At 44.4% G+C, this 23859-nt stretch overlaps 1 protein-coding gene across 10 annotated transcripts in view; it reads left to right on the top strand.

The window, feature by feature from the left end:
* The window catches only part of VPS13B (vacuolar protein sorting 13 homolog B), a 999042-nt gene that overhangs the window by 486045 nt on the left and 489138 nt on the right, over positions 1-23859 (top strand). The window lies entirely within an intron of this gene.

The following is a 23859-nucleotide window of genomic DNA, read 5'->3' as shown; positions in this document are numbered from 1 at the left end:
TCTCTTTTGAAAATGTATTAGCCATTGTAGTAAGATGAGGGTCTAAAACATAAGCCCAGATATTACAGGCCAGGTATGAGGCCTGTAGCCTAGACAGCAGTGGTCAAGACTTTGCTAATATAAAGCAGAGTTAAGCTGTGAGCAAGAGGCACAGAGAAGTTAGCAAGAACAGGGCTAATCTTACAGAAACACTTGTAACTAAGAGGCACTAAGCACAGGCTGTAAGCACATTCCAGAGGAGTTGTAACAGAACACCTTGTTAAGAAACATCTTGGTACGAACACACATCCCACAAATAACATACATGCAAATGCAGGTTCAGGACTGGGTCTGAATTGACAGCATGATGGATAGTTATTGAACTCCCCTTGTGTGTAGTAAGGGCCAGTAACTAGGCAATAGAGGGTGACAACCTGATAGGTTAGGAATAATGTGTAACTTGTTTGTACCTGTGAATAAAAGTGCATCCAAAGGGTGGTCATCGGCTGACCATGGGGGCAGTATTGAATCCATAGTATTAATTGGGTATTAGTCCATTGTCATGGTGTACATATGTATAGTGTTTCAGCGGCAAGTCTATTGCTGGCAAATATTATTGTACTTCACTTGGCAATAAAGCTGGCCGGGTACTTTCGATTCTTATTTGATTTGTGGCCTCTGGGGGCTCTCTCAAAGTCTGTCATGTTGACTAATTGAACATGGTTAACGCGTTAACCTGGAGAGCACACGTGCGCAGCTGAAAGTTTATTATTATTGACGGAGCAAAGAACCTGTCAGGAACCCATTGGGACACCTAACTGACAACAGCCAGAAGTTATTTTTCTGTCTGTAACAAAAATTTAAATGCTGAAGTAGTTTGTGGTCCTTTACACATTTTTATGCTTATGTTGTAGTGTGCTCTTACTAATTATTAATTAACATGACAGTCTGTAAATTTTTCTAACGTTCTTCAGTTGTTATTATAAGGCACAACCAACTATTGATTCCACCTATTTGAAAAGTATAGTAATCCTTATAAAATACATGTGGCCAAATTCTGAATTCGTTTAGGGTATGTCTAGACTACAGGCTTTTGTCGTGTCGACAAAGTTTCTGTCGACAAAGAGCATCTAGACTACATCCAGTTCTGTCGACAAAGCAAGCCGCATTGTCAACATGAGAGTGTAGATGCAATAACGCCGTCTGTCAACAGAACTCTGTCGACAAAAGGCGTTATTCCTCGTAGAATGAGGTTTACCACCATCGACAAAACTGCCGAGTTCTGTTGACATTATGTCGACAGAACTCGGTGGTAGTGTAGATGCAGGTATAATTTTGTTGACAAAAGGCCACTTTTGTCGACAAAACCCTGTAGTCTAGACACACCCTTACACTGGTATACATTCCCATATATAACTTATCATTGTCCTCATTCCTGTGTTCTTTTGTCAGCACTATATGATTGGCATCTTTAGGAACCTGATTTGGAACCTGGCAAAAGTGATGCATAAGCTAATAGATTCCCAGAAGATGCATGATTTTTCTGTAGAATCTGTTATAATGAGCTCTGCTCCCTCTAGGGTTAGTTGTCACTATGACATGAGTAAAGAAGATGTTTCTTCTTTTCCTTGAAGTGCTTATTGTCTGCACCTTACCAGTCTGATCTCATTAATGCACAGAATTTCATGTCTGTAGTTGTCCATCTCCCTCATGATTTCCGAGATATTTTATATTAAAAACATTGATCTCATGTCCAAGTAACCAACTCTGAAATGTTTTCTTGCTGAAAGCATCGAAGTTTTGGGCTTCTAAGTCTGTTCCAGTCTAAGTTGTGGCTCTGCTTCCAGCTGTACCTCTTGCCCCACTGTGGTCCCTGCTCCCACTTTCACCCCAGGTATGGACCCTGGGGGTGCAAACTAGAAAAGGTGGAGGCACAACTAAAAATGTTTGAGGACTCCACCTTAGTGAAACCTTAAAAAGATACCTTTGTACATTTCAAAAGAGGAATGTGGAAATGCCTTTTGACTAGTCGAGTAGTCGATAGAAATTCCATCGACTACTCGACTAGTAAATTACTCGATATTTAACATCCTTACTGTTGTACACATCACCTCAGGATGGGATGCAGAGATAAAAATCTTGATACCTTAAATGACAATTCTTGATTTAGTCCTAAGTAGAGCACAGACTTTGGTCCAAGAAGTAAACATAACTGTACGTCTTGGGAAAAGTGACGATAGTGTAATAAAATTTAGCATCCATGTAGTGGGAAAAGCACCTCAGCAGCCCAATACTGTGGCATTTAATTTCAGAAAGGGGAACTACACAAAAATGTTAAACAGAAATTAAAAGCTATAGTACCAAAAGTAAAATCCCTGCAAGCTGCATGGAAACTTTCAAAGACACCCTAATAGAGGGCCACATTAACTGTATACCCGAAATTTAAAAAAAAACAGTAAGAGAACCAAAAAATTGCCACCATGGCTTAACAACCACGTAAAAGAAGCAGTGAGAGATAAAAAGGCATCGTTTAAAAAGTGGAATTTAAAACCTACTGAGGAAGATAGAATCATAGAATACTAGGTCTGGAAGGGACCTCGAGAGGTCATTGAGTCCAGTCTCCCACCCACATGGCAGGACCAAGTACTGACTAGACCATCCCTGAGAGACATTTATCTAACCTAATCTTAAATATCTCCAGAGATGGAGATTTCACAACCTCCCTGGGCAATTTATTCCAGTGTTTGACCACCCTGACAGTTAAGAACTTTTTCCTAATGTCCAACCTAAACCTCCCTTGCTGCAGTTTAAGCCCATTGCTTCTTGATCTATCCTCAGAGGCCAAGATGAACAAGTTTTCTCCCTTCTCCTTAGGAGACCCTTTTAGATATCTGAAAATGACTATCATGTCCCCTCTCAGTCTTCTCTTTTCTAAACTAAACAAACCCAATTCTTTCAGCTTTCCTTCATAGGTCATATTCTCTAGACCTTTAATCATTCTTGTTGCTCTTCTCTGGACCCTCTCCAATTTCTCCACATCTTTCTTGAAATGCGGTGCCCAGAACTGGACACAATACTCCAACTGAGGCCTAAGCAGCACAGAATAGAGCGGAAGAATGACTTCTCATGTCTTGCTCACAACACACCTGTTAATGAATCCCAGAATCATGTTTGCTTTTTTTGCAACAGCATCACACTGTTGACTCATATTCAGCTTGTGGTCCACTATAACCCTAGATCCCTTTCTGCCGTACTCCTTCCTAGACAGTCACTTCCCATTCTGTATGTGTGAAACTGATTGTTCCTTCCTAAGTGGAGCACTTTGCGTTTGTCTTTATTAAACTTCATCCTGTTTACCTCAGACCATTTCTCCAATATGTCCAGATCATTTTGAATTATGACCAGAGCAGTCACAACTCTCCCAGCTTGGTATCATCTGCAAACTTAATAAGCGTACTTTCATTGCCAATATCTAAATCATTGATGAAGATATTGAACAGAGCCGGTCCCAAAACAGACCTGTGCAGAACCCCACTTGTTATACCTTTCCAGCACAATTGAGAACCATTAATAACTACTCTCTGAGTACGGTTATCCAGCCAGTTATGTACCCACCTTATAGTAGCCCCATCTAAGTTGTATTTGCCTAGTTTATTGATAAGAATATCATGCGACACCATATCAAACGCCTTACTAAAGTCTAGGTATACGATATCAATCACTTCTCCCTTATCCACAAGATTCGTTATCCTGTCAAAGAAAGCTATCAGATTGGTTTGACAGGATTTGTTCTTTCCAAATCCATGCTGGCTGTTCCCTATCACCTTACTATCTTCCAAGTGTTTACAGATGATTTCCTTAATTATTTGCTCCATTATCTTCTCTGGCACAGGAGTTAAACTAACTGGCCTATAATTTCCTGGGTTGTTCTTGTTTCCCTTTTTATAAATGGGCACTATAGTTGCCCTTTTCCAGTCTTCTGGAATCTCTCCTGTCTTCCATGATTTTCCAAAGATGATAGCTAGAGGCTACCTCCTCTATTAGCTCCTTGAGTATTCTAGGATGCATTTCATCAGGCTCTGGTGACTTGTAGGCATCTAACTTTTCTAGATGATGTTTAACTTGTTCTTTTTTTATTTTATCTCCTAAACCTACCCCCTTCCCACTAGCATTCACTATGTTAGGCATTCCTTCAGACTTCTCGGTGAAGACCGAAACAAAGAAGTCACTTATTTCCTCATTTATAAGAAAGGAGCACAAATTCTGTCAAATTAAGTGAAAAAATATAATAAGGAAAGCGAAAAATGAGTTTGAAGAACAGCTACTCAAAAAGTAATAGCAAAATGTTTAAGTATATCAGAAGCAGGAAGCCGGCTAAACAACCAGTGGGGCCACTGAGTGATTGAGATGCTAAGGGAGCACTCAAAGACAATAAGGACAGTGTGGAGGAAATAAATGAATTCTTTGCTTGGTCTTCACAGCTGAGGTTATTAGAGAGAGTCCCAAACCTGAGCCATTATTTTTTTTTTTGGTGACAAATCTGAGGAATTGTCCAAGATTGAGGTGTCATTAGAGGAGGTTTTGGAACAAATTGATAGACTTCACAGTAACAAGTCACAGGGACCAGATGGCATTCACCCAAGTGTTGTGAAAAAAATCAAATGTCAAATTGCATTAACTATGAACTATGGTTTGTAACATATCTGTCAAATTAGCTTCTGTACCTAATGACTGGAATATAGCTAATGTGACACCAATATATAAAAATGCCTCTGAACATGGTTCTGGCAGTTACATAATGGTAAGTCTAACATCAGTACCGGGCAGATTAGTTGAAACTATAGTAAAGAATACAATTGTCAGACACCTAGATGAATATAATTTGTTGGGGAAAAGTGAGCATGGTTTCTGTATAGTGTGCCAAGATTTCAAGAAAGCCTTTGACAAGGTCCCTCACCAATAGTTCTTAAATAAATTTAGTTATCATGGGATAGGAGGGAAGGTTCTCTCATGGACTGATAACTGGTTAAAAGACAGAAAATCAAGGGTAGGAATAAGTAGTCAGTTTTCCGAATGGAGAGAGGTAACTAGTTATGTTCTTCAGGGGTCCGAACTGGGATCAATCCTATTTAACTTATTTATAAATGATTTGGAGAAAGGGGTAAACAGTGAAGTGGCAAAATTTGCATATGATACCAAAGTGCTCAAGATAGTTAAGACTAAAGCAGACTAGGAAGAGCTTCAAAAGGATCTCACCAAACTAAGTGACTGGCCATCAAAATGGCAAATTAATTTTAATGTTGATAAATGTAAAGCAATGCATGTTAAAATAATAATCCCAGTTATACATACAAAATGATGGAGACTAATCTAGCTATAATCACTCAAGAGAGCTATCGTGGAGTCATTGTTCTCTGGTTCTCTGAAAACATCCACTGAATGTGCAGTGACAGTCAAAAAAGAAAACACAATCTTAGGAATCATTAAAAAAGGGATAGAGAATATCTTATTGTCTCTATATAAATCCATGGTACACCTACATCTTGACTACTGTGTATAGATGTGGTTGCCTCATCTAAAAAAACCATATATTGGCATTTGAAAAGGTTGAGAAAAGGGCAACAATCATGATTAGGGCTTTGGAACAGGTCTCAGATGAAGAGAGATTAAAAACACTGGTACTTTTCACTTTCAAAAAGAGGATATGATAGAGGTCTATAAAATCATGACTGGTGTGGAAAAAGCGAATGAGAAGTTATTTACTTGTTCCCATAACATAAGAACTAGGGGTCACCAAATGAAATTAATAAGTAGCAGGTTTAAAACAAACAAAAGGAAATTTTTCTTCACGGAGCACACGGTGAACCTATGGAACTCCTTGCCAGAGGATGTTATGAAGATCAGGACTTGAACAGGATTCAAAAAATAATTAGATAAATTCATGGAGGTTAGGTCCATCAATGGCTAAAGTCATCCATTTCTAGCCTCTGTTTGTCAGAGGCTAGAAATGGATGACAGGAGAAGGATTGCCTGATGATTACCTGTTCTGTTCATTTGCTCTGGGGCATCTGGGTTGGCCACTGTTGGATGACGGGATACTGGGCTGGATGGACTTTTGGGTTGACTCAGTATCGCTGTTCTCATGCCCTTATGTAAATTGATAAGGGAAGCTGGTTTGTTTAGCTGTCTGATATTTCAAAGAATTTAAAAAATCATTTAAAATGGCAAGTTATTAATTCAGTAGGCTTTCTTCTCTAAAGAAAATCTACATTTGATATTTATTTCAATAATTTAGTTTATTGCCGTTTTTGTTTGTATAAGATTCTATTCTAATAAGATGTATGCTTTCAATGGTTTATATTCATATGAGAGATTGTTCTGTAACTAATTATAAAGCCACAGTCTATGTTCTGAAATTGATTATAGTGTTGTCATATGTGACTGAAATTACTTTAGGTGCTGAATATTTGTGAATATATAATTTCAGTAATGAACCGTTGATCAAAAACCAAATGGAGTAGAATGGCGACAGGAACCTAAACTGAGTACATCTATTTTTTTCATAAACAGTCAAGGAAATGTTGTGAAAACATAGTCTTTATTAACATGTTAGATCAGAAGGGTGGATTACAAATTGGGATTTACAAAGGGAAATTGAAAATTGCAAAGGAGGAGTTAGTTGAGTGTGACAAAATAACATGAAATCTCAAACCTTTGCTCCTTTCAAATATTTCCTTAGTACCATCCTATAGTGAGGCCTACAAGAAATTAATCAGTTAAACGGGGTTTGATGAGCATATAGGATATTTTTTGGCAGTTTATAAGTATAAAATATTATAAATGTGTATTGTGAGAAAAAAGAGGTAGGTAGAGCTGCATGCAAGAAACTAAAAACTTGCAGCAGGTTTGCTAAATGAGCCAACCAGAGACATCTGATTCAGGGAAGGAACCTCAAACAACTGATTACTTGGAAGAGAGCTATTGCTACTCTAGAAAGAGGGAACTCACTCTGAGAAGCTGTGCCCACCATTCCTTCTTACTTGCAGTGACAGTGACTTTTGCATTCACAAGTTCTCTCAATGGACTGTCTTCTGTATGTAGTAAACATTTAGTTGGTTTTAGTAAAGTTATTAGTTATGTAGCTAGATTTCACTTTTTATCATTTTTTTTGGCCAATTCCCACTGCCAAGGGAGGCCTCAGTCACTGAGCTTAAAGGCCTGCATTTTCTATAACAAGGCTATCCCTGAGCGATCCACACTCACATTTCTTGAAATCCCTCCAGGGAAACTCATACTGAAGACAATTGCCAAATCTGCAAGCAATTTGAGCCCTGCATGAAAATGGATCAGGAGGCCAAGCTGAAGTTTCTGCTCATGGAAGCAGCACTGAGACTTCCATCTGAGTCAGGCTAGTCAGACTCAGCACCAGCTGTCTTGGCATCAATTAAGGAGTGTTCCTCCTACTGTACCAGAATTCACATCACGAATTTACAGTGCTTCCATTTGGCCTGCCTGCAGCTTCTTGTTTGTTCACAAAATGTGTGGCCAGATTGGCAGCTTTCCTGTGGAGATTAAGTGTTCAAGTTTACCTTATCTGGTTCACTGGCTAAACAAAGGACTAATCCAGGGTCCAGATTGTGTTCAGAGTTCAACTCATCCAGTTGATGATTATGACCATAGGCCTTCTGATTAATGCAAACAAATCTACCCTTTGGTAAAGAGGATAGAGTTTATTGGGGTGATATTGGACTATACCTAGTCCAGCTGACCCCAGGCTCCATGCAGTGCTGCCACTTTGAAATGCCATGTGGAGTCCAGTCTTCAGCTGGCCTAGGGCTACATGTGGCATTTCAAAGTGGCAGCTCCATCTGAATCATGGGCACTGCTGCTTTGAAGCACCCCTTTCTATCCGCCCACCTTACTTCCTGTTTCTGATGGATACAGCAAGGGGTAGGAGGTAAGCAACTAGTTGACTAGCATGTCAACTATCAGATAAGCATTTGTTTATCAGCTAGTCAATTAGTTGACTAGTCGTTCACATCCCTAGTGCTGATTAGGCCTCAGTGGAATATTGTTCTAGGTACCACATATCAGGAAAGATGCGGACAAATTGGAGAAGGTCCAGAAAAGAGCAACAAAAATGATTAAAGGTCTAGAAAACATGACTTATGAAGGGAGATTGAAAGAATTGGGTTTGTTTAATCTATAAGGGAAAATGAGAGGAAATAGAAAAGCTTTCAAGTATCTAAAAATCTGTTACAAGGAAGAGGGAGAAAAAATATTCTTCTTAATTCCTGATGATAGGACAAGAAGCAGTGAGCTTAACTTGCAGCAAGGGAGTTTTAGGTTTGATGTTAGAAAAAACTTCCTGTCAGGGTGATTAAACACAGGAATAATTTGCTTAGGGGGATTGTAGAACCTCTATTAATGGAGATTTTTTAAGAGTAGGTCAGACAAACACCTGTCATGGATGAACATTTTGCCATGATTGCAGGGGACTGGACTTAATGACCTTTTGAGGTTTCTTCTAGTTCTAGTATTCTATAATTTTGTGATCTCAGACCTGTCTAGATATGGCCGGCCTCAGTATACTCATCAAGCCATCTCCATCTGCATATAGCTCACAGGTTCTTCTTTCATTGGATTGGTAATTGTATCTTCTCAATATTTGTACAAGCCTTTCCCTTCTTTCACCCTCAGCCATCAATAACGTTGATTTCAGATGCATCTGCAATAAGATGGGGAACTCACCTGACACCAGTCAGAACTCCTCATCTTTGGTCTCTGGTGAAGCTCTCTCCGCATCAGTGTCAGAGATCTCATTGTGGTTTGTCTTGCCTGTCAGATGTTCCTACTTAATCTTCAGCAGAAGTTTATTTATTCTTAAAGGCAACACTGCTGCCATATTTTTCTTGACTAGGCAAGGACAAAGCTCACTCTTCCCTCCTTTGTCAAGAAGTAGATCACCTGTGGGAATTTTCTATGACCTGTTCAATTAACCTTGAGGCTTCTTACCTTCCGGGGGTGTGGAATGAGCTGGTGTGATGATGTGTCAGGGTTCCCTCGACTCCTGCATCCCCGTAATGGCACGAACAGACTCTACCAGCCAGTAGAATAGAGGGAGTTTATTACTTCTCCAGGATACAGCACAGCATAGATGTAATCTGGGTACAGGGCTGGCCTAGGATGCCTCAGCCCCCCTTGAGATGAGGGAGACTGGGCCCCTAAATCCCAGCACCTTGCTTAGGCTGCTTCCTCCATGATACCAGACAGAAACTAAAACTCTCTTCCAGCCCTGCCCCCCAGCCAGGTGTTGGTCTCCGCTCTCCTCCCTTTGTCTCTCTCCCTGTGAGGCTGAGCCTGTGTGTCTGGGTTAATACGTATTTGGGAGTGTCTGTGAGACTCTCACATCACAGCGCAGGGGGACCCCGGATCACAGAGCAGACAGGACCCCCGCTACGCCACAGCTGGTAGATCATGTGAGCAGGTGTTGCTCCAGTCACGAGTGGTGACTCTAACAGAATGCAGCTGGTGATATTTCTGAGGTTTGGGAAGCTCCCCAGACAGATGTGTTTGAGATCAAGGACAATGATATAGCAAGTTCTGCTCCCTTCAGAGCTGTAGTCCAGGTTCCATTATGAGTGCCTTCCTCGTACCCAGGATGGGACAATTTTATTATGCCTTTCCCCCCCAATCCCACTTTTAAACAGAATGTTACTAAAATCAAATGGGTTATAGTAATAGCCCCACCGTAGCCCCGCCAACATTGGTTCTCTGCTTAAACCTTTCATTGGTGACTCCAGTCTTGGTCTCACTGCACCTTGATCTGATCTCTCAAGACCACGGTTGGCTGCTCCATCATGAGTTCCTTTCCTTTAGAGGTCTGGAAGCTCTATGCCTAAATCCCAGAGAGCAGGCTTGCTCAGGGCAAGTTCACCAGATTTTTTTAAGTAATAGGAGGCCATCCACCAGTACTTCCTACCTGTGAAAATGGAAGTGGTTCTTGTTCTGGGCTTTCCAAACCAAAGTCTCACCAATGCATTTATGCATCCAAAATATATGCAACTATCTATTGCACCTGAAACAGCCAGTCTTGACAGTTCTGTCTATCAGAGTTCACCTGACAGCAGTATGCACTTTCTACCTTCGGGTGGACAAGTGCTCTGGTTTTTGGTTTTTGTTTCAAATACCATGACAGTCTGATTCCTCAAAGTCCTACAAAGGTTGTACCCACAAGTAAGGGAGACTATTCTTGACCTGGTCTTGACAAAATTTATGGGACCATCATCTAAGCCTTTCACAACATGCTCCTTATGGTACTTCTCCAGGAAAGTGATTTTCTCAATTAGCAACATATCTGTCAGAATAGTTTTTGAACTGTGTACTCTCACTTTGGAATTACCATATACAATCTGCTTTAAAAATAAGGTGCATTTATGTCTTCATCTTAATTTCCTCCCAAAAGTAGTTTAGCGATTTCAAAGTGATCAAGCAATTTACCTACACGTCTTTACCCAAAGCCTTGTTCAAATAAGAATGAATGACTGCTGTAACTGGATGTTAGTAATACCCTAGAATTCTACATAGAAAAGACTAAGCTGTTTCAATGGCTCACCTAACTGTTCATGGCTGTAACAGAGAAAATCAGAGGTCTCCCAATGTTTTCACAGAATTTTGTCCTGGATAACTGCATGTATCTGCACTTGTTATGATTAGGCAAGAGTTTAATAACTGCAAAGTAATCTGACTGCTCATTCCACGAGGCTGTAAACATCCTCTGTGGTGTTCCTAGTACAGCTCCCTATCCAAGACTTTTTAAAAATAGCATCTTTGTCATCGGTACACACTTTTTCCTCCTGTTACATCCTCACCCATTACTTTAGGGACGATGCCACATTTGTTGAGCTGTGTTCTGCTCTGTGTGTTTGTTAATGCCATTATGAATGCCTTCCTGGAACCCAGAATGGAACAATTTTATTATGCTTTCCCCCCAAACCCACTCCTATACCAAATGCCACTAAAATCACATGGGTTTTATTCATGGCCCAAACATAGTCCCACCAACATTGGTTCTGTGCTTAAACCTTTCCGTAACAACTTCATTTTGTGAAATTTGATCCCGTTTCCTATATTACTGCTTGGAAATCACTAAGGCTATGTCTAGGGCCTTGGGTTTTGTTTGTTTTTTTCAAAAAAAGTTACATGCATTGCAATCTGCAATTTGCATACCTTTCTCCAATTCTTTTTTTAGAAGAGGCTTTTCCCAAATTTGGCCCATCTACACTGGGCAAAATTTTGGAAAAGTCTCCTCTTTCGGAAGAGCTTTTCTTCCTTGTGAAACAAAGAAGACAGGGCTTCCAAAAGAGCACGTCTGCTCTTCTGCAAAAAATATCGGAAAAGTAGACACGTTCCCTGGACGCAGCAGAGCTTTTCCAGGATACTGGAGGTATCCCAGAAAAACTCCGTAGTGTAGACATAGCCTGAGAATGGAATGCACATGTGCTGTCACTCAGTGTGAAGCTAGTAGCTGGAAGAAAACAAGTGGGAAGTATGAAGCTTGAGCCACAGAGAATATCTGATGGAAGGCCAGGGAGCTTATGGAATGAAGAAGGATGTACACAAGAATGGGAAGTGTGGCTACATAGAAGAGGAAAAGGAAGAGGGAAAGAATATAATTGCATTTTTGGCATTGAGGACTGGTTGTTAATTTCCAGTTATAGAATTTTAATGGCTCTTGAAAGTAATTATGGGCAGAATGAGCAATGTGCATTTGTATTAAGTGAGCTGTTCAAAACTTGGATTCTGAATTGCATCTTCAAAAAACTGTCCACAAATTCATTTTGCTTAGGTAATTGCTTATGCAAATGTTTACATGTATGCACAAAATCAACATTGGTATGTGGCAGTTGTCAGTTTATGCAAGCATCTGCATTTTATCTGGACATATATCTTTGGACCCGAGTTTTGAGAATTCATCTTTATGGTTGGCTCATTCTCTGTATCAGTTCTCTAGGGCTATGTCTAGACTGCAAGCCTCTTTCAAAAGAGGCTCTTTCGAAAGATACTTTCGAAAGAGGCTCTTTCGAAAGAGAGCGTCTAGACTGCACGTTGAACTTTCGAAAAAGCGGCTTGCTTTTTCGAAAGAAAGCATCCAGTGAGTCTGGATGCTCTCTTTCGAAGAAGCCCTATTTACATTGAAGAACGCCTTCTTTCGAAAGAGGAACTTTCGAAAGAAGGTGTTCTTCCTCGTGAAATGAGGTTTACCACCATCGAAAGAAAAGCCGCGTTCTTTCGATTTAATTTCGAAAGAACGCGGCTTGAGTCTGGACGCAGGTGAAGTTTTTTCGAAAAAAGGCTACTTTTTTCGAAAAAACCCCTGAGTCTGGACACAGCCTAGCTCAGTGTTTCTGAAAGTGTTCCACGGAATCACTCTCAGAAACACAGTAACTGGTTTGTTTATTTACCAGCACCGCGGCCACTGAGCCTTGCGGCTCCTATTGGCACCATTTTGTCTTTTGCAGCCAACAGGAGCCGCGGGAAGCAGAGTAGGCTGGGCCACCACTTCCCACGGTTCCCCATGGCTACAAAGGATGAAACTGAGCCAATGGGAGCCGCGAGGCTTCGTGGCTGCAGCACCAGTAAATAAACAAACAGAGACAGACAATTAATATGTTTCTGAGAGTGATTCTGCAGAACAATTTCAGAAACACTGATCTAGCTGATTCTGACCTTTCAGCTTTGCTAATATCTTCTTCATAAGGGAATCAGATTTTCCATTACTGGTAATGGTGAAACCAAAAAAGTCTGTTGGTCAAAATCTGGCGGTTTCAAGAATGGTGATTGTATGAAGTTTACAGACCACCTCTTTTTTTGTAGCAAAAATTTTGTAACAAACAATTAATAAATAATGGTAATAATAAAGACATTTATTTTCTTGTGTCAAAGTACTCCTTAATTTTGTAATGCACAACTACTTAATTTAAATTAGAAGTGGATGTTGAGAACTCATGTTTTTAATTATTTAGCAAAGTCAACATTACTGAAGGAAAAAAGAAAACATTAGATTTCATTTATAGTAGGAATTGCTCACTTTAATCATGTACTTTATCTTACTAGTTTAGACTAAATCCCATTCTTTTTGTGATTCATTGAGTATTTAGTTTCATTGTAAAATAATTTCATGGCACAGAGTTTGACAGTAATGAATAAAATATGATAACTTAGAGTGATTTGAATAAGTATTCTATTTTCCTTTTTGAATTAAACATAGTTACTCTTTTGAAGAATGCATTATGGAATTTGGCATTGATAATTCCTGCTTTGTTAAATATTTTAAAATTATATGAAAGTGGGAAAATACTTTTTACGTACGACAAACAAAGCTAAAAGAAAGCATTGTTGTGAAAAGGATCTTTTCAAAATTCATTCTTTTATCTTTTTTAAAGATTGTAGTGAACATGACAAAATGTTTGGTTCCAATCCTAGACCTTCATTTTTAAATGTGCACATTTTTGCATGCTCTGGAGTTGTATATGTAAAATGTGTGTTGTACAGATATAAATAGGAGTTGTATCTGCATATGGATTTGCCAATTTCTGACTTACTCATGTACAGCTTGCGCACATAAGGTTTTATGTACACCTTTAAATATAAGCCTCAGTGTATAAAGGTAAACGCTAAAGCATTTCTGTTTAATGAAGTGACTTAAAGGGATATCATGTCCATCCCGGTCCACAAAGCTTCAAGCCCTGCAAAAAGTGTCACAAGCCTATGCCCTGTGGAGACCCTCATTCATCGTGCTTAAAGTGTCTGGGAGAGGCTCATCTCGCAGACGCTTGCAAAATCTGTAAGGCGTTTAAACTGCACACCAAACACGAGAGAGAATCGCACCTCGGGATCCTCCTCGTGGAGACGGCTCTCAGGCCGGTGCCGGCGTCAGACCCAGCACTGAAGCCCCGAAGTGCATCAGCCTCGGTGCGGGATACCGCGGTGTACCGTGCCTCACCGGCACCGCAGAGACCCCAGCACCGGTCTCAGACTCCGGCACCTCAGAAAAAGAGGAGGCCCAACCGGGGATGGTCCCCTTCTAGACATGTGCCCTCCATGCACCCTCCAGCGGGGCACATAGCACCGACGAACCCAGAGCCCGGGCCTTCCAGGTCGGGTGGACCTTCTTTCCGGTATAGGGAGCCTAGCCCATTGGAGGACTTCCCTGACCCCTCCACACTGGAGGGTTTATAGGCAGCGAGAGTGCTGATCAAATCTTCTCCCTCACCTTCCCCTACTCCGACCCGCTCCCGGGGGCTTGGGATGGTGCGGCACCAGCCTCCTTCCAGGCCATCTGAGGCTCCGGCACCAGAGGTCAGAAACCACGGCCCACCCCTCCCAGCACCGCAAGCGGCACCGGCCAGGGATGCGCTTCCACCCATGGTGCCGCCCCAGGATGCGGCACCAGATGCACCACGGTATCATAGACTGGCACCGCCACCGGGACAGACTGCCTCGGCACCTACCTCCATGCTGGACATCCACACCGCCATGCCACCGCCTCTGCCTCGACACTATGGAAAGCCAGAATCTATGGCCAAGCACGGGGCTGCTCTATCAGTGCCCACGTCAGCTCCTCCTTGGTCTACCTTGGAGTATTCATCGGACTCCGAGGCGGAGTCCACCTGGTCTTTTAGGGTCCTGCTCACAGTGCCGCTCCCACCACCGTAGTCTGCCTCATCCATACCAGCAGCAGTGGGCTCAGCCAGTCCCGGTGCTGGTGCTCCAACAGTCGTGGCCCCCACAGCCTCTGAGCCAGTGGCCTTTCTGGACACCCTGGGCGTACCACCAGGCCCAGGGAGACGTTCCATCCAGGTCGGCCCCTGTCTCCTCCAGACCACTGGCCCCTCCTTCGGAGACCCCCTTGGTCAGATCTCCAACCTCTGGCCAGTCGTTGCCCCCGGTCAATCCTCTGCTGGTCCTTTGGGGAGCACGGCTCCAGTGAGCCAACCTCCCCTGTCCTTGTCTACTGGCACCTCGCAATATCTTGTACATATGGGGCCACTGTAGGAGGAGCCCAGAAGGGGTCATTGTCTTCTTCCCCAACGAGACTTTAGGAGACCCTGGTCCATCCATGGCCTCTATGGATGCCAGGGCTCACCAGGACCACCTCTGCAGTCTAGCCCAAAGTTTGGGAGCTCGGGTGGAAAAGGTGTCCGATGACTCAGACCCCACAGTTGGACTCCCCCACATGTGGACGCCCCCTCCAGAGTGGCCCTTTCGATCAATAGGACCATGGCCGAGATTTCTAAAGCCTTGTGGCAGACGCCCTCATCCATCCCCCCAACTGATAAGCGGGCCGAAAGGAAGTACTTTGTCTCCCAAGAGGGCAATGAGCACCTTTTTTCCCCACCCTCTCCTGGGCTCCCTGGTGATACAAGCTGTGAACCAAAAGGATAGGCAAGATCAGCCCGCTGCCACTCCTAGGAACAGGGAAGCCAAGAAGACTGACCTGTTAGGCAGAAAGGTCTAAGCATCTGGTGGTATCAAGTACTGCATTGCCAATCAACAGGTCCTCTTGTCACAGTATGCTTTCAACACCTGAGCCTTGATGGACAGGTTTACTGACCTGCTCCCAAGGGACTCCCGTGCAGAGTTCAAGGCTCTCCCTGAGGAGGGGAGAGCGATTTCCAGGGCATCTCCAGGAAACTCTCGATGTGGCAGATGCTGCTGCCTGAGTGATGGCCTCTGGAGTGGTCTTACGTCGCAGTTCCAGGCTCCAGGGCTTTGGGGTCCCTCCAGAGCTCCAGAATACTATACAAGACCTTCCTTTTAAGGGTCCCTCGCTCTTTTCAGTGCAAACCGACCAAAGGCTCCATGGACTCAGACACCCGAGCCACCTTAAAATCATTGGGCATGCACACCCCTGTTACCCAAAAGTGCACCTTCATGGTTAGGAATGTTCCTAGAGTGCCTCCCCAGGGCCCGCGTCCCGACTTCTCCCGCTGTAGAAGCAGGAGTGGTAACAGCAGGAACAACAGGCGCCAACCCGGCCCAGCCCCAAACCGCAACCAGGGAACCCCCTAATAAACCCTCTGGGCCACGTCAGGACTTTTACCAGGACCTCTGAGGGCACCCTACCATTCTCTCCACTATGAGACCGTTTATCCCACGACATCCAAGCCTGGTGGTCTGTTACTTCGGACCGATAGGTGCTGGAGATAGTGGAAAGGGGTTACGTAGTCCCTTTCCACTTGTCCCCTCCTTCCCATTCTCCTACCCCATCCCTTTTCAGGGACCCCTCTCACGAGCCTCTGCTTCAAGAGGAGGCCCAACATCTCCTTACGATAGGAGCGGTAGAGCATTCACCTGCAGGCGAATGCCTGGCTGCGAGGAAGGTGTTGCCAGGAGAGCTTTGGCTTCCTTGACCACGGAATGCTATTCCAGGAAGGACTGCTGGGCAGAGATGGTGTTCACCTTTCGAGGAGGGGGAAGACCCTATTTGGGCACAGACTGGCTAACCTAGTGAGGAGAGCTTTAAATTAGGTTCTATGGGGACAGGTAAGCAAAGGCCACAGGTAAGTGGAAAACATGGAGACCTGGGAAATGGGTTGGAAATGGGAGGGAGCGTGGGCTATAATGGCAGAGAGAAAGGAGGGTCAGGACAAAACTGGGAGGCAAGGTCAAATCAGTATCTTAGATGCCTATATACAAATGTGAGAAGTATGGGTAATAAGCAGGAAGAACTGGAAGTGCTAATAAATAAGAACAATTATGACATTGTTGGCATTACAGAAACTTGGTGGGATAATACACACAATTGGAATGTTTGTATGGAAGGGTACAGCTTGCTCAGGAAGGATAGACGGAAAAAAGGGAGGAGGTGTTGCCTTATATATTAAAAATGAACATATTTGGAGTGAGGTGGAGATGGACATAAACGGAAGTGTAGAGAGTCTCTGGGTTAGGCTAAAAGGGGTTAAAAAAAGGGTGATGTCATGCTAGGAGTCTGCTACAGGCCACTTACCCAGGTAGAAGAAGTGGATGAGGCTTTTTTTAAATAGTTAACAATATCATCCAAAGCCCAAGATTTGGTGGTGATGGGGGACTTCAACTATTCAGATATTGTTGGGAAAATAACATAGCAGGACACAGACTATCCAATAAGTTCTCGGACTGCATTGGAGACAACTTCTTATTTCAGAAGATTGAAAAAGCTACCAGGGGAAGCTGTTCTAGATTTGATCCTAACAAATAGGAAGGAACTGGTTGAGAGTTTGAAAGTGAAAGGCAGCTTGGGTGAAAATGAACATGAAATCATAGAGTTCATAATTCTAAGGAAGGGTGGAAGGGAGAACAGCAAAATAAAGACAGTGGATTTCGGGAAGGTGGATTTTGATAAGCTCAGAGAGCTGGTAGGTAAGGTCCCATGGAAATCAAGACTGAGGGGAAAAACAACTGAGGAGAGATGGCAGTTTTTCGAAGGGACATTGTTAAAGGCCCAAAAGCAAGGTATTCCGCTGCATCGGAAAGATAAAAATATGGCAAAAGACCGCCTTGGCTTAACCACGAGATCTTGCATGATCTAAAAGTAAAAAAGGAGTCCTATAAAAAATGGAAAGTAGGACAAATTACAAAGGATGAATATAGGCAAGCACAGGAATGCAGGGGCAAGATTAGAAAGGCAAAGGCAAAAATAAGCTCAAACTAGCTACGAGAATAAAGGGAAACAAGAAGACTTTTTATAAATACATTAGAAGCAAGAGGAAGACCAAAGACAGGATAGGCCCACTGGTCAGTGAGGAGGGAGAAACAGTAACAAGAAACTTGGAAATGGCAGAGATGCTTAATGACTTCTTTCTTTCCGTCTTCACTGAGAAGTCTGAAGGAATGCCTAACATAGTGAATGCTAGTGGGAAGCGGGTAGGTTTAGAAGATAAAATTAAAAAAGAACAAGTTAAAAATCACCCAGAAAAGGTAGATGCGTGCAAGTTACCAAGGCCTGATGAAATGCATCCTAGAATACTCAAGGAGCTAATGGAGGAGGTATCTGAGCCTCTACCTATCATCTTTGGAAAATCATGGAAGACAGGACAGATTCCAGAAGACTGGAAAAGGGCAACTATAGTGCCCATTTATAAAAAGGGAAATAAGAACAACCCTGGAAACTACAGACCAGTTAGTTTAACTCCTGTGCCAGGGAAGATAATGGAGCAAGTAATTAAGGAAATCATCTGTAAATACTTGGAAGGTGGCAAGGTGATAGGGAACAGCCAGCATGGATTTGGAAAGAACAAATCCTGTCAAACCAATCTGATAGCTTTCTTTGATAGGATAACAAATCTTGTGGATAAGGGAGAAGCAGTGGATGTGGTATACCTAGACTTGAATAAGGCATTTGAAATGGTGTCGCATGATACTCTTATCAATAAACTAGGCAAATACAACTTAGATGGGGCTACTATAAGGTGGGTGCATAACTGGCTGGATAACTGTACTCAGAGAGTAGTTATTAATGGTTCACAATCCTCCAGGAAAGGTATAATGAGTGGGTTTCCGCAAGGGTCTGTTTTGGGACCGGCTCTGTTCAATATCTTCATCAACGATTTAGATATTGGCATAGAAAGTATGCTTATTAAGTTTGCAGAAGATACCAAGTTGGGAGGGGTTGCGACTGCTCTGGAGGATAGGGGTATAATTCAATTGATCTGGACAAATTGGAGAAATGGTCTGAGGTAAACAGGATGAAGTTTAATAAAGACAAATGCAAAGTGCTCCACTTAGGAAGGAACAATCAGTTTCACACATACAGAACCGGAAGTGATTGTCTAGGAAAGAGTACAGCGGAAAGGGATCTAGGGGTTTTAGTGGACCACAAGCTGAACATGAGTCAGCAATGTGATGCTGTTGCAAAAAAAGCAAACATGATTCTGGGATTCATTAACATGTGTGTTGTGATCAAAGACACGAGAAGTCATTCTTCCGCTCTATTCTGTCCTGCTTAGGCCTTAGTTGGAGTATTGTGTCCAATTCTGGGCACCGCATTTCAAGAAAGATGTGGAGAAATTGGAGAGGGTCCAGAGAAGAGCAACAAGAATGATTAAAGGTCTAGAGAACATGACCTATGAAGGAAGGCTGAAAAATTTGGGTTTGTTTAGTTTAGAAAAGAGAAGACTGAGAGGGGACATGATAGCCATTTTCAGATATCTAAAAGGGTCTCCTAAGGAGAAGGGAGAAAACTTGTTCATCTTGGCCTCTGAGAATAGAACAAGAAGCAAAGGGCTTTAACTGTAGCAAGGGAGGTTTAGGTTGGACATTAGGAAAAAGTTCCTAACTGTCAGGGTAGTCAAATGCTGGAAGAAATTACCAAAGGAGGTTGTGGAATCTCCATCTCTAGAGATATTTAAGAATAGGTTAAATAAATGTCTATCAGGGATCGTCTAGACAGTACTGGGTCCTGCCATGAGGGCAGGGGACTGGACTCGATGACCTCTCAAGGTCCTTTGCCGTCCTAGTATTTTATGATTCTATGTGGCTTCCCCAGAGCCGAATAAAGGTCAATAATCACTTCTCTAGATCTGCTGGCAACGCTCCTCCTAATAAACCTAATATGCCATTAGCGTTCTTGGCTACAAGGGCACACTGTTGACTCATAACCAGCTTCTCATCCACTGTAACCCCCAGTTTCTTTTCTGAAGAACTATTACTTAGCCAGTCGGTCCCCAGGCTGTAACAATGCTTGGGATTCTTCCGTCCCAAGTTCAGGACTCGACACTTATCCTTGTTGAACCTCATCAGATTTCTTTTGGCCCCATCCTCTAATCTGTCTAGGTCAGTCTGGACCCTATCACTGCCCTCCAGCTACCTCTCCCCCTAGCTGAGTGTCATCCACAAACTTGCTGAGGGTGCAATCCATCCCCTCATCCAGGTTATTAATAAAAGTGTTGAACAAAACCAGCCCTAGAACCGATCCTTGGGGCACACTGCTGGAAACCAACCACCAACTTGACATTGAGCCATTATTCACTACTCGTTGGGCCTGACAATCTCGCCAGCTTTCTATTCATCTTACAGTCCATTCATCCAATCCATAGTTCCTTAATTTGCTGGGAAGAATATTGTGGGAGACTGCTTGAAAAGCTTTGCTAAAGTCAATGTGTATCACATCCACTGACTTTCCAGTCACCTCATCATCATCCAAACAAATGCATACAGAAATATCAATAGAATCTTTCTGGGAGATGATGTATACATCTGATGTATTTTTTCAATTTTCTCACAGAGATTGCATGGCAGGGTTGCCATTTTCCCACTGCCATGAAACTTACAACACTCTCCGAAACCATTCCTCATACTGTATTTCTTGGAACCAAGGTGGCACAGAGTTTCGCTGCATAAGAAATGGGCGGCCCCCCTTTCACATGGAGAAGCTGAACCTGGGTATGCTTGTTGCAGGCTGTTCAAACTGCATTCAGGCACTATCTCTCCTTGTTCCAAAATAGAAACTCTCTTTATTGAACAAAACTCGGGGAGCCTGGGAAAAGGAGGTGGGAGAGGGGAAGAGAGAGTCTGGGAGACGGGAGGAGGAAACCTGGGAGGAGGGAGCTGGAAGGGGGAAGCCAGGGGAAGAAGGAGGAGGGGAAGTATCAAACTATGGTATGCCATATCTTCAGTACTGTGTATAGATGTGATCTCCTCACCCCAGAAAAGATATTTTGGCCTTGGAAAAGGTTCAGAAAAGGGCAATTAAAATGATTAGGGGTTTGGAACAGGTCCCATATGAAGAGAGGCTAAAGAGACTGGGACTTTTCAGCTTAGAAAAGAGGCGACTGAGGGGGGGATATGATAGAGGTCTATAAAAGCATGAGTGGTGTGGAGAGGGTGCATAAAGAAAAGTTCTTCATTAGTTCCCATAATAGAAGGACTAGAGGACACCAAATGAAATGAATGGGTAGCAGGCTTCAAACTAATAACAGAAAGTTGTTCTTCACTGTAGGGGTTCTCCCCCTGTGCGAAGGGGCTTACGTCCGCCCCCCCTCGGTTCTCTGAATATCGACGCCTTAACGCGCCCGATTCCGCTTGGTTTGGTTAGGCGGTTGGGGGAAGGGGGTCCGGGCCCGCCCTCTCTCCGGACCCCAGCCCAGGGCCCTAAGGTCGGGGAAAAAGACTCCCCCACCTAGCAGGGGGGGTCGAGACCCCTAAACTCCCCTGCTCTCAGGGTCCGCGTCCCCGCCCTGGGCTGCTTCTTCCCCCCCCAGGTCCCATAGGCTCACCTCGGCCCTTCCTCTGACCCTGCCCAGGGTCTCCAATACTGCCGACCACTCGCCGGCTCACGGGGGGGGTGCGTCTCCTCGGCGTCCCCCCCTATGGCTGATACACTGCGGCCTTTTAAGCTGCCCGCCGGACGCAGGCAGATGACGTCACCCCCCTCGTCGGACTCCGGCCCCTCCCAGGGCCGTCCTCCCCATGACGGCTCCGCCACGCCTGCTCGGCTCCGCCCCCTTTCGGCGCTGCCGGCCGGCCCCGGCTCGTCACCCGGCCGGGATGCCGGCGCCCCCGTCCCTGCACTGCCTGCCGGCCCCGGCTCGTTACCCGGCCGGTGTGCCGGCGCCCCCGGCCTTACACTGCCTGCCGGCCCCGGCTCGTTACCCGGCCGGTGTGCCGGCCCCTCCGTTCGGGGACGGCGGGCGGTACTCCGCTCCCCTCCGGGGGGTGAGTCCTTCCCCCGCGGTTGTGGCATCCCGGCGGTTTCCGGGAGGGGCGGGGCCACCCCGCCACATTCACAAAGCAAATAGTCAACCTGTGGAACTCCTTGCTGCAGGAGGCTGTGAAGGCTAGAACTATAACAGAGTTTAAAGAGAAGTTAGATAAATTCATGGATACTGGGTCCATGGAGTGCTATTAGCCAGGGGTAGAAATGGTGTCCCTGGCCTCTGTTTGAAGGCTAGAGATGAATGGCATGAGACAAATGGCTTGGTCATTGTCTTCGGTCCATCCCCTCCAGGGTACCTAGTGTTGGCCGCTATCGGCAGACAGGCTACTGGGCTAGATGGACCTTTGGTCTGACCCAGTACGGCGATTCTTATGTTTTTATGTTCTAAGCTCAGGGTCGGGGTCTCACTCTACCACCTTGATTTTCATGCCAACCTGCTCCTGGGTGGCCAGGCTGGCATCTATCCTGCCCTAGACGGCCACTTTCCTGTGCCTAGTGCGGAGGTCGTGGGTGTTGGAGGCTTCCCCCCAAACCTCGATGAGGTCCACAATGTCCACACTAGACCAGGCAGGCGCCCACCTCTTGTGGCCCCGGACAGGCTCCCAGGAGCCGCCAGCCTGGTCCTGGGAAGAGACGGTGGGCTGGGTGGCAGCGGATGGCTGGCTGGTGCCGTGCCAGGTGCAGGGTATGCTGGCTGGGTGCTGGCAGGCTTGCACCTGGCACGGGCACCGTAGCCAGACCGTGCCCCTTTAAGGGCTTCAGGGCCGGGAGGGGGGCAGAAGAGTTTCCCTGGTGGTGCCCAGAGTGGCCACCAGGGCAAGCTGGGGAGGGCTAGCCTCCCACTAGTTCGAATTAAGTGGCTACACAGCTCTTAATTCGAACTCGTTAATTTGAACTAGGCATTAGTCCTCGTAGAATGAGGTTTCCCTAGTTCGAATTAAGCGCTCCGCTAGTTCGAATTAAGTTCCAACTAGCGGTTTGCCTGTGTAGCGCCTATGAAAGTTAATTCAAACTAACGGCTGTAGTGTAGACATACCCACACAGATTATGTATACAAAAGCATGTGGTCACCACCTTGGGAATATGATCCTCCGAAAGGTCCAGCCTGCCATAGAGACACCTCCATCTAGCTTTCAGTCTGCCGAAGGCACATTCAACAACCATGCAGCATCGGCTTAGCCTGTTGTTGAACCATTCCTTTCTGCTGTCCAGGTGCCCCATGTAAGAGTTCATGAGCCAGGGGTGTAAGTGGTAAGCCCTGTCACCTAGGAACACTATAGGCAGTTCAACATCCCCCATTGTAATTTTCTGGTCTGGAAAAAAAAGTCTCAGATGCAGCTTTCTAAACAGGTCACTGTTTCTGAAGATGTGCATTATGCACCTTTCCTCACCACCCCAAGTTTGTTTGTGAAACACCCACAGTGATCCTCAAGTGCCTGAAGAACCATAAAGAAGTATCTCTTAAAATCGATGTACTCTGAGGTAACATGACGTGGTGCTACAATGGGGATATGAGTGCTGTTGATTGCCCCTTCACACTTGGGAAAGCCCATGTCAGCAAAGACAGCCATGATGTTATCCACATTCCCAGACTCACAGTTCTATGCAGCAAAGTGCAGTTTGTTGTCTGGCACTCTTTTGTAAGTGCTACCCCGATTGTAGGCTTCCTACTCCAAACTGATTTGCAACTGAATGGTAAGAATTGGGAGTTGCCAGCTTCCACAAAGCAATGGCAACATGGTTTTCTAGCAAGAGAGCATCTCTCATTTGGGTGTCCTTGTGCCACAGTTCAGGAGCCAGCTCAGCACAGTTTCAGGTTGGTTGCTTTACACATCTGAATGCTCTGTACCCGCTCGTCTTCAGCACACCACTCAGTGCTGGTTATCCTAGCCCAAAAGCAATGGTCTGCTGTGCACAGCTGATCTGTGGCAGCCTGATACAATGCCAATTTGGTGCTGTCCCTGTCACTCACATTGTTGTCCACCTCTGAGTCTTTGTCCTCTGCTATCAGTTGCATAAGTAGTTCTGCTGCAATGTACAATGTCCTAAGGACATTGAACACAACATGGGAAAGAATTGTGGGATCCATGAATTCTCACAGTAGATGCACGAGATGTTCTCAGCAAGGACTGTCATTGAAGTAGCATGAAAGTAAGCTGGAAGCCCAGGGAGTGCTGAGA

This window comes from Pelodiscus sinensis, chromosome 2 (genome assembly GCF_049634645.1).
Source record: "Pelodiscus sinensis isolate JC-2024 chromosome 2, ASM4963464v1, whole genome shotgun sequence".
In the NCBI taxonomy this organism is placed as follows: Eukaryota; Metazoa; Chordata; order Testudines; family Trionychidae; genus Pelodiscus; species Pelodiscus sinensis.
This window is presented reverse-complemented; position numbering and strand designations above follow the sequence as displayed.